Consider the following 12,547-nt stretch of genomic DNA (forward strand, 5'->3'; position numbering starts at 1 on the left):
GGACGTGGCAATATGTCTCAGAGTAGGGGGAGATTTAGGAAAGAGACTGGTGTTAGAAATGACCCTGGGAACCAACAACCCAGCAATAGTAACAGTGGTTTTTTTTTAGGACAAACTCCGCTGATTTCTCAGTACATGCTGAGGGGCAGGGGGGAACAAACGGAAACCCAGGCCCCAGTGTAGATTTAAACATGGACGACATGCTCAGAATTGTTAATCTTTCTAGTCGCACACTATCAGAAAGTGAAAATATGGTGTTAGCCAAGGGACTGTCATTTGTACCCTCATCGAGATACAATCATTTCGAGTGGGTAAAGGATACCATCCTTTTTACTAGAAAATTAAGATGGTCCAAGTATATGACCTTGACTGAACGTCTACAGGCACGTGAGCTGGGGGTGGAGACAATGGACCTCCCAGGGGTGAGGGCCTTAGAGAGCCTAGAACGGGAGAATGAGGGATACACGGAATCGCTACAATGTACAGACCTCAGAATGAAGAACAAAACTAACCCTCCACCTTGTGAAACCAAGCTAATTGATGCTTTTGAAAAACTGGTTTTAAATGGGTTAGATGAATTGTCACGTAATCTAGGCTTTAAACGGGATAACCTGAATTATAAAGAAAGAAAGGCTTTGCAGGCTCTGGAAAATGATAAATCAATTATTATTAAGGCCTCTGACAAAGGGGGGAACCTGGTGATCCTGGACCGTAAGCAATACATTGATATGTGCAATGACATACTATCGGATACATCGGGTTACCAGGTTCTCCCCTCCGACCCCACTGAAACTTTCTGTAGCCAGTTGAGGGAAATACTGGATGAAGCCAAGGCACAAGGTTACATCACACATGCGGAATGGATGTATATGTCCCCATCACATCCCCGGGTCCCGACCTTTTACACCCTACCAAAGATACACAAGGGGTGTCCCCCCCCTTAGGGGCCGCCCCATAGTCTCGGGTATAGGCGGGTTCACGCAGGGAATTAGTGAATACCTGGACAAAGTATTACGTCCCTTTGTCCTTGCGCTCCCGTCCTATGTCCGGGACACCATGGACGTCCTCCGTCGTTTGGAGGGCGTCCACATACCATCTGGGGCGGCTCTGGCATCCCTTGATGTGGAGGCGCTCTACAGCTCCATCCCCCATGACAAGGGGTGTGGGGCTGTGGGGCGCTTCCTCGGGACCCCGGGGAACCGCTTTAGGGACCATAATAGCTTTATCATCAAGCTTTTGGAGTTTACACTCACACACAACGTTTTTTTATTTGATGGCAGAGTGTATCATCAGCGGTGGGGCACCGCAATGGGGTGCCCCGCCGCACCAACTTATGCTAACATATACTTAGGTCTATGGGAACAAACTGTTGTGTTTGGGGAGGAATTTGAAAAATGGACGGAGCATGTGCAGCTTTGGCTGCGTTATATAGATGACATCATGATAGTGTGGACAGGGAGCACTGAGCAATTTAACGAGTTTGTGGAACGGCTTAACTTGAACGATCTGAACCTACGTTTTACCTCCATCATTGACAAAAAACAGATACCATTTCTTGATATTACCATTTCAATCACGGCTGAGGGCACGCTGGAAACAACTTTGTTTCGAAAACACACCGCGACCAATTCAGTATTGGCATGGGACAGCCATCATCCCCTGCCATTGAAGCGGGGAATACCAAGGGGACAATTCCTCCGCGTCAGGAGGAATTGTTCCTCGTTAATGGAATATGAGAAGCAAAGTCAATCCCTGTTAGATAGGTTCCTGGCCAGGGGCTATCCGAGGGGCATCCTGGAAGAAGCACGGAAGGATGCAAGGGCTAGCCCAAGAGAGTCTTTACTTGTTCCAAAGGTTAGAGAACAAACATCTAAGACAATACGTATGATTGGAACATACAACCAACATGCTATGGAGGTCTCTAGGATTTTTGATAATTATTGGGGGATATTGAAACAGGATAATGACATAAAGGACTTACTAACAATACGTCCCTCAATAACATACAGGAGAGGCAGAAACCTAGCTGACATTGTAACAAGGAGTCATCTTGCTCCTTTATCTCCTGAGAGCACCTGGCTGGATGGAACTAGAACTACAGGGACGTACAAATGTGGCTCATGTAGAGCATGTGCTTATATCAAGAAAGGCATGGAAGTGATGGCGTATGGAGTGGGTAGGAGCTTTAAGACACGACAATTCATAAATTGCAAAAGCGAGGGAATAATCTATGCCACGACCTGCTCTTGCTTGGTTTTTTTTTTAGGCGCCGCCCCCTGAGAGGCTGGCTGCCTTGATGCAGTGCTCCAAGCTGGGTGCAAACTTTTCTTTCCTTTTTCACTCTTTTTCTCTGTATCTTCAAGAATCCGGTAACCAAGCAATCTAGCACTATGAATTTAGCAACTATAAATCGAATGGAAGACCCTGTGGAGTTTTTTGTTCCTTTTGTTTCCATTGTAAAGCATGGACTCAAGACCTGGTTCAGCTGGTTTCCACATGTGCCTGTTACCATCCCGCCAGCTAGGACAGCATGGCTCAACATGCGGCATGGAAGAGAAACCTACATGGAAATGCGGACTTCTTCGTTCAAGGAGATGATTTCTGGCGTCAATTGCTGATGTGTGAAGATGCTACAGCTGACTGGTATTTCTCTCTATTACTGTGGACACGTGGGACACTGTTACAGCCTGGGAACCATCACCCACCTACCCCAGGAGTTATGGAAGCTTGGCAAGAGAGCAGCACCATGTATACCTGGATGGTCTCTGACTTCCTTGGGGCAGTAGAACACTGTGGTAAGGAGGAGGACGACGGCTTGTGATTTGGGGCATTTTTTGTGGTTAAAAGGACAATAGTGCTGATGCAAGATACCGAACTATCAGCTGTGAGCAGGAGATCTCACCACCTACCAAGAACTACCACATGTTATCATGATATGTCCCCCACCTCTGCAAAAATTTCTGCTTGTTATATCCACATGCTGTGACCCCCCCTCCTCGTGTCCTACAACCAATTCGGCTGTATTATTATTATTATTATTATTATTATTATTATTATTATTATTATTATTATTAACATCAATCTGCACAGAGAACTAAATGATCCTGCAGTGTGTCTGTTTTTCTTTCTTTTTTAGTTGCTATGATTCCTAGGATTTCTCTATCTGCCATGAGCTTCTATGTGTCTCTCTCTTGTTATATACTACTGTACCATCTATGAAACTGTATCACTGAAATTTCCCCATTGTGGGACTATTAAAGGAATATCTTATCTTATCTTATCTTAACTATGTTGGAAAGACTAAGCGAGAGTTCAGGAGGAGGATACTGGACCACATAGGGGATATAGTCCACAGGAGGGATACCCCAGTAGCAAACCACGTATGGTTACATCATGCGGGAGATCCATTTGCAATTAGATTCCAAGGAATCGAGAGGGTACTCAGGTCCAACAGACGGGGAGACTGGGACGGGTTGATTCTCCGGAAGGAGACTCAATGGATCTTTAGATTCAAGTCAACTAAACCGACTGGTCTGAATGAGTCGATATCGTTTTTACCCTTTGTTTGAATTCCAGACAATGGTATCTGTCATAGAATCACCCTCTAGTGACATGGAAATATGTGGATTATCATCTGAGCTACAAAAGTGGGTAGTAGGACCATACCCAGTGGCACTATATAAAAGAGACAGTGGTTAGTGGACACGCATGTGTAGAAACCGTCATCCATGGTGCCCATAAAAAGCTGTCATTTATGTCATTTATGAATTATTTACGTGCAGCTCCTCCTAATGCATGATCGTTTATGTGGGAGCAAGGGATTAAACGTTATATTACGATACGTGGAGCGCATATCATGATACTTACCTGTCTTGCTGCCTTGGGTAGAGAGACATACATGGGGGGATCATCAGATAGACACTGTGACCGTAAAATCATACCCCAATGTGACATCCTGAGTCAGTGTACTAAGGTATCGATCCAAGGCCAGCAAAAAATATCAAAAAAATAAAAAATAAAAAATGTCAAATTACAGCATCTGTGGGCATATTGGAGAGTTGGGTCTCCAATCGGAACCCTGTTTTTGCCCTGAATGCATGGATACAGGAACTGGCAATGAGTAGTACATCGGGACGTGTGTAGTATGAAATACTAAATATGATACTCACCTGTCCGGGTTTTTGTCTGGATATAAGGGTACACGTGTGGGGGGGGGAGCAATAGTTAAACAGTGTGATGGTATATGTATATATATATATATATATATATATATATATATATATATATATATATATATATATATATATATATATAAATGCCAGGCCCCATGATTACATCTTTTAAGACTCCTATCCGATACCATCTTTTAAAAACCCATTTTACAATAACTGTGGGTACACTGGAAGGTTGGGGTACCGAGCTGGGTCCCTGCCTTTGCTGTGGGTGGACAGACATAGGTGGCAGCGGTAAACAATAGGGTTAACAAAGATACACCCTTGGAATGCGGACAGGTCATGCAGCGCTGCAAAGGAAAGATTTGTGCTTTATTTCTAGCTCGCGCATGTGCGAGCAGCTATCGGCCCGGACCGGGAAATTAACCACGCCCCCTGGAATGGGATTCACGCCCAGCCGCACAATGATTGGTGCTGCAGGGCAAGGAGGGCGTGTAATCTGGGCGGGGCCGGCCCATCTTGTTCTATATATACTCGGGCAGACACAACGTCCAGTATCAGTCTTTAAGTAGCGGGGCCAACCACCGTGGTCCCGCGAACTGCGGTTTTTACCGCACATCGGGTGCATCATCCAATTACTTACTCCCCCTGATGAACTAAACTAATTAGGGAAACGCGTAGGGGATTGTCTTAAGTTAGGAATGGACACAGACATGGTTGGAGGGGGGATGGATCAGTGGTGAGAGATAGACATGGGGTGGAATGACTGACTGCCAAATGCCCACCTGCCTGAACAAGGTCTCATACCTACTCACCCCCTGCACTGTCCTAACCAGATACATTAATGCCTTCCTAACATTGTATCTGTCATGTATCTAATAGGCACCAGTTGTTGTGTATATATAGTGATGACACCTCCAAAATGAATGGATGTGGAAGTAATGTGATGTAGATTGGGGTGTTGTGGACAGAAGGGTTGATTAATCATCTGTTGACACTCACCTAGCAATACTTACCTCCTGACCGGGGTGTCCACATTGAATCTCTGCTACACCCGATTTGCTATCAAAAAGAGGGCGTTGATTTTATACTAAGAAGGACTGAGGAGGGACGAGTTTTATTAGTGTATTTAGTAAAAGCTAAGTTTTATCATTTATTTTGATAAGTGGGGACCCTTCAAGTATTTGCATTAGTTAGTTTCCCTACACCCTTGTAGATTCACTGGCGGTCCAGGAGGTTGTACCTTAGGGATTCCCGGGCCCACTTATGGCTGAGCCCTCCCTCTCCACAATGCTACCATGTCTCTACGGGGGTTTAAGCTTCCTACTCAGGTCGGTGACTGGGGGCTCTTCACCCCCCACCATTTGGGACAGCCCTGCCCCTAACCTTACATCAGAGGGGTCAGTCTGTACCACAAACTCTATGGTAAAGTCAGGTGTCACCAAAACCGGCCATTTACAGAGGATTGACCCCAACTCCTGGATGTCCCCTCGGCCTCTTCCCTCCATTAGACCATGATTGAATTAGTCCCTTAGTCAGATTTGTCAGTGGGGCTGTAATAGTAGAAAAATTTCGGATGACCCTACGGTAATAGCCCGCGATTCCCAGGAAAACTCTTACTTGCTTATTATTTAAGGGCCTAGGCCAATTTTGAATGGTCTCCACTGTGTTACCCTGGGGTGTTATTGCCCCTCTCCCAATTACATACTCCAGGTATCAGCCTCTCCCTATTACATACCCCAAGTATCGGCCTCTCCCTATTACATACCCCAGGTATCGGCCTCTCCCTATTACATACCCCAGGTATCGCCCCTCTCCCTATTACATACCCCAGGTATCGCCCCCCCTCCCTATTACATACCCCAGGTATCGGCCTCTCCCTATTACATACCCCAGGTATCGGCCTCTTCCTATTACATACCCCAGGTATCGGCCTCTTCCTATTACATACCCCAGGTATCGGCCTCTCCCTATTACATACCCCAGGTATCGGCCTCTTCCTATTACATACCCCAGGTATCGGCTTCTTCCTATTACATACCCCAGGTATCGGCCTCTTCCTATTACATACCCCAGGTATCGCCCCTCTCCCTATTACATACCCCAGGTATCGGCCTCTCCCTATTACATACCCCAGGTATCGGCCTCTTCCTATTACATACCCCAGGTATCACCCCTCTCCCTATTACCTACCCCAGGTATCTGCCTCTCCCTATTACATACCCCAGGTATCGCCCCTCTCCCTATTACATACCTCAGGTATCGCCCATCTCCCTATTACATACCCCAGGTATTGGCCTCTCCCTATTACATACCCCAGGTATTGGCCTCTCCCTATTACATACCCCAGGTATTGGCCTCTCCCTATTACATACCTCAGGTATCGGCCTCTCCCTATTACACGCCCCAGGTATCGGCCTCTCCCTATGACATATACCAGGTATCGGCCTCTCCCTATGACATACCCCAGGTATCGGCCTCTCCAGACCAAACCCCACTTTTTTGGGTTGGCTGTTAAACCGGCTGCTCGGAGGGAATTTAGTATGGCCTGAACTTTTGGCAAGTGACTCTCCCAGTCCATACTAAAGATGACAATGTCCTCCAGGTAGGCTGAAGCAGACCCTCGCTGGGGCTTAAGGACTCTGTCCATCATCTCTGGAAGGTTGCTGGAGCCCCATCTAACCCAAACATCATTGTCACATATTGGAACAAGCCCTCTGGGGTGACAGTCTTTTCTCTGGCCTATTTAGTGAGTGACACCTGCCAGGACCCTTTGGTTAAGTCGGGAGTGAAGAAATACCCGGCACGTCCCAACCTCTCCATTAACTCATTGACTCTGGGCATCGGGGAGGCATCAAATTCTGACACTTCATTCAGTTTACGGAAATCATTACAGAACCTTATGGAACCATCTGGCTTAGGGAGCAGAACAACGGGATTGGACCAAGTCACTCTTGGACTCCTCAATTACCCCAAGTGCCAACATGTCTTTGACCTCCTCAGATATGGCTTGTCTACGAGCTTCAGATACTCTGTACGGTTTTAGATTACCCCGTACCCCCGGCTCGGTGACTATGTCATGTTCTATCACATGGGGACGTCCAGGCAACTCAGAAAACACATCATTCTTTCTCTGGACCAACTCTTTTGTCTCTTGTTTCAGGGCCTTAAGCAGGGTCTCTTCCCCTCAGGTGAAGCCCTACCAGGAGTAGGAACCTTATAGGATCTCTCATCTGAGAGGTCCCAAAATTGTCCCGGGACACCTCGAGCTCCGGCATCTCGGGAACTCCCTCCTGACCTTCAGCATCGCCAGTACCACAGACAGGGGGGATCATTACCATCTGGGGACCCCCTAAAGCTGGGGTTTCCCTGTCAGGATCACAAGGTTCAGGGGTCACCATAGGCCAGACATTATTCACATTTTCAGGACATGGCGGCTTCTGCTTTTTCAACAAATCCCAGAACAGAGGAAAATCCCCCCTATAATCCCCTATGGAACAGGGACTTAACCACACCCACTTTATGAGAGGCGGGGCCAGAGGTGGTTGTTATGGAGACCTGTGCTATAGGATACCCCCTAGTTTCACCATGTATACACAAGACCCCAATAGTTTGTCCATTGCACAGTGCAGGGTCGCCTAGGTCATGGTGCTCCAGGGTTACCAGAGTCCAGGAGAGCCAGTCCCGCACGCCCTGCTATAGGCACAGTACATATTTGCAGTTCAGATGCAGTTTATGCTGAACAAACAGGGACACCGGCCTAGAACTGCTGCAGTCCATGGGCTCAGTCGTCAGGGGACAGTGTGCAGCAATGTTCATGGCACCGCCAACATCTGAGACGGTATGGGGCTCCATTCTGAGATGGGGGTTTAAAGTTCTCCCACCACAACCTTCCTCACCCCTACAATAGTCTGTATACTCTTACCAGTCTTGGGGAGGTCTGGGAGACGTCTGCAGTAGCTCCTCGGTGGCTCGGTACTGTTTCACTAAACATACCAGCTGGTCAGCCATTGTAGGCCCTGCCTGTCCAACCCAGCGCTGAACCTCAAGTGGAAGCGACCTGGTGTATTTGTCCAGTACCAGTCTCTCCACCATCTGTGCTGGAGTGGCCTCCTCAGGATGAAGCCAGTTCTTGACCAGATACACCAGGTCATTCATCTGGGATTGGGGTGGGAGACTCTCAGAGACAGTCCAGTGGTGCACTCTACCCGTACGTGTATGTTCACATGTGCTAGGCTCTCACCTCTCAGTCTGGAGTAGTCCTTAGTCTCCTGTTCACAAAGGTCATACTAGGCCTTCTGAGGTTCCCTGGTGAGAAACAGTGTCACTATGTCGGCCCACTTGATCCCTTGGCAACTTCTCTCGCTCGGCCACTCACTCAAAACCCCAAAGATACGCCTCCATGTCCTCTGTGGACCTCATCTTTTGTAGAGCCCTCTGCATGGCAGCTCGGGCCGCGGTCTGTAGCCTCTGGGCCTCTCTTACACCAGCGCACTCTCCTGCTGTCCTCTAGTCCACCAGAGTCTTGTAGTGAGAATAGGGCATTGCCATATAATACGAAACAAGGTTCCTCTGTCACCACAACCCCTCCAGCAGCTCCCAGAGGTAGAGGGGTACTTCCTCTTCAGAATTGACGGCCACTTTGTTACTGTCTCAACATGGATACTGCATTGTAGCAACGAGTGAACAAGTTTGAAAGCCCGGCACCATGTCTCTGGTTCCATGCCTAAGTCACGCTCCCAACAGCGAAACGGTGCAAAGAAGAAGAAGAGGTGGATAAGCCAGAGAACCGCTATTAGAGCATAAAATATAAAACCAATGAACTTTTATTTATTAATAAGGTAACAATGTTAGAGAATAGTGTGCACTGGGCGAATAAAAAGCTGTTCACACCATACAACGGAAATAGGACAATGTGCTGTTCTCCTCATACTTATTAGTTACATGTCCTGTATTACTAATTCCCTCTCAGGTTATTTCTAGGCATCCTTCTTGCTGCCATCTGCTGGCCAGAATTTGCATACTGCACGCCCTTGTTTTTGTTAATAAAGCTTCCCTGTTGTCCTCCAGCAGCACCATTCGAGTATTCTGCCCCTGTGCGCTGGTAGGACAGATGGAATTTTTAATTCATTAACCAGCCACAACCTGGCCCTATAAGAGGCACAAGGACCTCCCGCCTGCAATGGTGGGACAGGTGGAGGAGGCCTGTGTGCTCTCCTGTATGGTTGGAGGAAGGTGTTTGCAAACCTTCTCTTCCTTTCCTTTTCCTTTCTTTCGGAGAAGGATTGAGGATTATATTGCAGTCATATTTTCAGTGCTGCAGTTTGGTTCATTGCCAGCAGTAAGGTAAAATGAATCCTCTTTCAGCTTTTCCTTTTGTTTCAGTGCAGCTTGCACTAATATCTATTACTGGGGTTGTTCTGTCACCTCCTGTTCTGTTGTGTTTGTCAGTGCCTGTGCACACTTACCTGGGCTGCAGTCACAGCTGGGGGTGAGGGGAGTTTCTCTTCCCTCATCAGGCTTTGTGGTCTCGCTCGGCTGTTAAGCTGAGCCACTGCCTTAAATCGCAGCTAGTGTGAACAGCAGCCAGGCTTATGTCAGTGAGGATCCCTGATCTCCAGCAACTCTCACAGCCCCAGGCGGGGTATGCTGAAGGTGCTCAAGGGAAGACTATTCTGGATAGTGAGCTCCCTTGGTGGCGAGCGGCGGTTTTCTTTTTTCTTTTACCACCATTATTAAAACCTTCTGGCGAGGGTTTGTTTTAAGTTTGAGGTCCTGATGCAGCGGCAGGCCACGCCCCCTCCGGCCCTGGACCTATTTAAGGGGCAGTTTGCTCTGGAGCACTGCCGTACTAGTTTCCGCTAGTTTTTTCTCTAGGTCGGGTACCTGTAGCTGGCTATAGCTACAGGCATATCTGGGAAATTGCATTTGTAACCGCCGGTGGTGAGAATGGGTGCCTGTGTATTCTCACAGAGGTGTATTAGCGCTGAAGTGCCTCAGCCCCATAAAATAGAAGGTCTTGGTTTACCTGTGGTCCAGAGTTGAGTGGGCTCCACATAGGTCCTCTACCCCTCCTCCGGGTGACCACAGAAGACGGATGTCTTCCTCCAAGTGGAGGTATATGGCTGCACTGTCTGCAAAATACCTCTTCCTGACAGTAGGAAGAGTTTATTAGCCTGACATTCAGGGGAAAAAAAAAAAAAAACCTTATGGGGTTTTTATATCTGCATTGATACTGCTGCCGCTCCTGCTGTGGCCCTCCTCCTGAGGTAAAAGAATTCAGGGAGGAGTCTCAAGGATATAGGGGTTCTACATCCCATATCTCCAAAACATAAGAAATTGCGCACGGATGGGCACTTATTATCCCTTCCATCTCTGGAGCATCTACGCGTGAATGATCAGACCATCTCATCTGATGACGAAGCTCCAGTACCAGCAGACCTATACTCCCTAGGGGAAAGAAGGCTGCTGAAGTCCATCCGGTCAGGCGACCAAGGATGTTGATGGGGAAGCTTCCCCGTCCACCTCTGGGGGGCAGGCGCCTTTCCAAGTGGACGTAGCTTTGGCCAAGCTGATGGAGACCGAGTGGAAACATGCTGAGAGAGCTCATTTTAATTCCAGTCCCTATTTCTGAACAGAGGACTGTCAGAGGTCGAGACCCTGTACCCCATAGCCTCAGCACAGCTAGATCCTTTGGGTCCACCTCCTAAGGTGGATTGGCAGTCGCGGAGCTCTCTCGTGGTACGGTGGTCCCTCTGGATAATGGTTCCAACTTACAAGACCTTCTGGACCGCCATGTGTGGGACCCTGAGAGACTGCTATTTCCGCGGCCTCAGCTTCGGCCTTTGTGGCCATAGCCTCTACTACTGTAGCGGATAGCTTATGTTCCCCGTCTTGCCCAGCTAAAACGGGTTATTGATTCCAGGGTCCCTAAGGACGACATAACGTCCTCAATGTCCTCCCTGTTTATGTTGCTGACTTCATGGGCGAAGCCTCCCATCAACAATTGATAGTAGCCTCTACGAACATGGCTCTATCCAAGGAGACCTCTCTGACTAAAGCCCTGGAGGGCTGTAACCTCATCAAAATTTGAGCTATGTGCTACCGTTTGAGCCAAGAAGGTTCTTGGACGTAGACTGGACGATTTGAGGGAGGGTCTCATGGACATTAAGGGCAAGTCCCTGCCCCAAGCCTCCAGAGGCACACAGGAGGCCTCTGGTAGAGGGCGTGGATCTACTGGCCCCAGATCCCAGTCACAGAGGCGCACAAAATTTCGCCCGAGAGGCCTGGACGTGGATGCCCTGAGGAGGATCCAAGATTCAGTTCACAGAGGCATTACCAGTTTGCCGACCTACCCTTCGGCACCTCTTCCGCTCCTCACACCTTCACTAAGGTGATGGCTCCCGTCGCTGCCGCCCTCAGACTTCAAGGTCTGTTCCCTATTTGACGACTGGCTCATAAAAGCTCAGTCAGCTCCAGTCCTCCAATAACGTCCACATTTAGCCATCTCCTTCCTTCAGAGGCTATGCTAGCTAATCATTTGGGAGAAATCTGAGGTAGTATCATCCACCCTGAAGAAGGTTCCAGGGTTAGACTCAGTGGCTCTGCAGATCTTATTATCCACCCCAAGGAGGCTGAAAACAGAGGCAGCCGCCCGTTTTCTATACAAACGCGGCGTGTATCCATCAGAACCAGGAGAGTCCTAGATCTAATGTCACCCTCAACCAGGGCGACCCCTTAGGCTTTATGGCATTCCCATCTGCTCCAGACGGAAATGTTGCAGACCTGGAACGTGTCTCTAGGAGCACTCCAGAAGAGGATCTGCCTTTCTCCCAGTACCTGTCTTTCCCTCAGAAGGTGAATACTCCTGAAAGACAGAAGGTCCTTAGTCCAACCAGTATTGGACTCTGTTGACAACAGATGCATCCCAGTCGGGATGGGGAGCCTGTGTGGACGTGAGGACTGTGCAAGGTTGTTGGAGCAGCCCGGAAGTAGGATCTTCCAACCAGAGGGAACTCAAGGTGGTATGCCTGGCATTGCTGCACGTCACCCCATATTCTCAAGGGGAAGGCTGTCAGAGGCCGGTCGGACAACATGACCACAATGTTGTGCCTGAACAAACAGGAAGGAACCAGGTCCAAAGCTCTCCTGAAAGAAACAAATCTGGGCAGATAAGACTCTGACCCATTTATCCACTGTTCACATCAAGGGCCCCCTGAACATAGTGGCGGATCGGTTGAGTCGAGGTATTACCATATCAGGAGAATGGTCCCTCAATCCAGAGGTATTCCCACAAATTGCCCAGAAATGAGGCCTTCCAGAAGTCGACCTCAGGACAACCCGACTCAATGCCAAGGTGGAGAATTTCTGCTCTC

This window comes from Leptodactylus fuscus, chromosome 1 (genome assembly GCF_031893055.1).
Source record: "Leptodactylus fuscus isolate aLepFus1 chromosome 1, aLepFus1.hap2, whole genome shotgun sequence".
NCBI classification, from domain to species: Eukaryota; Metazoa; Chordata; class Amphibia; order Anura; family Leptodactylidae; genus Leptodactylus; species Leptodactylus fuscus.